The sequence below is a fragment of the Corvus kubaryi genome, unplaced genomic scaffold (genome assembly GCF_017639235.1).
Source record: "Corvus kubaryi isolate FWS band 111438036 unplaced genomic scaffold, C.kubaryi_AGA036_p1.0 37387, whole genome shotgun sequence".
Classification (NCBI taxonomy): domain Eukaryota; kingdom Metazoa; phylum Chordata; class Aves; order Passeriformes; family Corvidae; genus Corvus; species Corvus kubaryi.
This window is the reverse complement of record NW_024581129.1, coordinates 11531094-11533209: the sequence shown is the minus strand read 5'-3', so window position 1 is coordinate 11533209 and position 2116 is coordinate 11531094. Positions and strand designations below refer to the sequence as shown.

General features: G+C 37.7%; 1 protein-coding gene across 28 annotated transcripts in view; it reads left to right on the top strand.

Annotated features, from left to right (window-relative positions):
- The window catches only part of RBFOX1 (RNA binding fox-1 homolog 1), a 1110759-nt gene extending 1108871 nt beyond the window's left edge, over positions 1-1888 (top strand). For all 28 annotated transcript variants that reach the window (XM_042037784.1, XM_042037778.1, XM_042037788.1 and 25 more), the window contains one exon: positions 1-1888. This exon is cut by the window's left edge. The gene's annotated coding sequence lies outside the window, so the exon portion shown is untranslated.
- The last annotated feature ends 228 nt before the right edge of the window (positions 1889-2116 follow it).

Genomic DNA, 2116 nt, shown 5'->3' with positions numbered 1-2116 from the left:
AGTATTCAGCTATTTAACCATAACTAGTTATTTAGGCAAAAACTGCTAGTTAGGCCATTAACAAGCATTCTTTTTATATTTCTTCCAGTAAAATAAATTATTGATATCATTGCTGACTTTTATATTATGGGAGGGAAAAAAAATAAAAAAACAATAATAAAAAGGTGATAAAAGCACTGTTTCTATTTTTTTCTTTTTTTTCCAAAAAAGAAAGTAATAAAAACTTAAATTCTTTGTACCAGTAAAAAAAAAAAAAAATGTATAAAATTTACATCCGTGCAGTGGAGTTGTTAAGTTCTAGAAATACACAGCCTATGATGCTTTAGACTTAGCCTAGTAGACCAACTGTTAGAGACAGACGTATCATTTTTATGGAATTATATGATAATCATATTCAGATTTATATAAGCATTTTACAAGTATTGCAATCATTGAGTAGAGATAATCATGGTATTTTCATCAGCTTGGTACTTTTTGAAACATGACTGTGTCGTGTAAACAATCTGCAATTTTTCAAGGCGTGACAACTTGCCCCCTCTCCCCGTTCAATTTCCAAACCCAAACTGAGGCCATTCTGCTCAATATTGGGCCCAAGACAACTTTTGCACCTGGGACAAAAGAAGAACCTTCTCCTGCCCCCGTGCTGCTGGGAAGAGCCGCCGGTCGCGCCCCGGCCAGCGCCGCCCAGCAGCGCCCAGGAGGCGTCTCCAGGCACCATTGAAAAATTGCAGTTTGTCTGTGCATATGTTTGGACTTTCTCCATGTTGTCCTGTTTACAAGTTAACCTAAGTTGGGGTGTTTGTCACGGGTCTTCTTGGTTTTGTATTTAAATAAATAACGCGGCAAAGCGTCCCGCCAGGGGTTTGCTGCAGGTAGTTATATCCTCATGTGTAACGTGCTGCCTCCCGGCCAGCACCTTAGTAAATGATCAACTCACCGCTGTGAACCTGCCAACTTGCTATAACAACTCTGCTTTAAAAAAAGTGTTTGTGATCAGGCTTTCTCTTTGTCATCGTATGTGCATGCAGTATGATCAGTTGAACAATAACCATCAATAAAGTTTCACAAGATTTGAAAACGAAGTTTCTGTAGCATTTATATCTAAGGATGATAAATAAATTATCTTTAAAATTGAAACAGAGAGAGAAAGAGACTATATTAATCAATGAAAAATGGGGCAGTAACATATATTTATACTGGTGAGGGAATGAACTGAAATTTATTAAGAGTTCGATCCCCACATTTATTATGTAAGATATGCAAAACAAGCCTCCTATTAATAAAAAGTAAATTTTGTTTAAGCACCATGATGAAAGCAACTTGAAAAATGTTTACCAAATTTTAGGCTTCCAATTTAAAGTGTGGATGAGACATCTTTTTTGGAATTGCACACACAAAATGTCTAATGTGAAGAATAACAGAATTTATTTGCAATTTTAATTTTTCTGAGATGGCTTTACAGCTCCCACTCTCCAAATGATTATATGGCGTTTTAGTCTATTAAAATTATCTTGAAAGGTTGAGGGTGCAGCCCATATTAGAAAATATTTTGTTTATAAAACTCCTACAGTACTCCTAGTAGTCATTTTAAAATGTATGTCTGAAATAGTTATGTAAGAAAAGCATTTGAAATTTTTTTACAATATATATTGGGAATGTTTTCACTTATATAAATAATTACTGATAATATGACTTATGAAAAAATTATTACTACCATATGTGGAATATAGTGACTTCTAAACAGATTTAAAAAAAACCCAACCCTACAAACCCAGAAAATGTGTATATCTGTCTTTAGAAATTAGTGTTTATATCACAACCGTGATTTGTGAATAAAGAAAAATGGTTTGTAATATCAAAATAAAAGCTTAGTCTGAAAAGGTACAAATCCGTTGGTGTTCAAAGTCATTTTGCTTTCCCTGCTCGCTGTGTCGGTGCCAGGGCTGTCCCCACAGTGGCCCCAGGGCACCGTGCCCGGTGTGCCCCCAGTGCTCTGCCTGCGGGGCACAGGGCTGTTCCCCCTGGGGCTGGGTCCCGCCTGGGCGCCCAGCAGGGCGTGCGGGGGCTGCTGTCTGTGTGTCTGTCCCCACGTCCGTGTGTGCAGCCTCGACAGCTG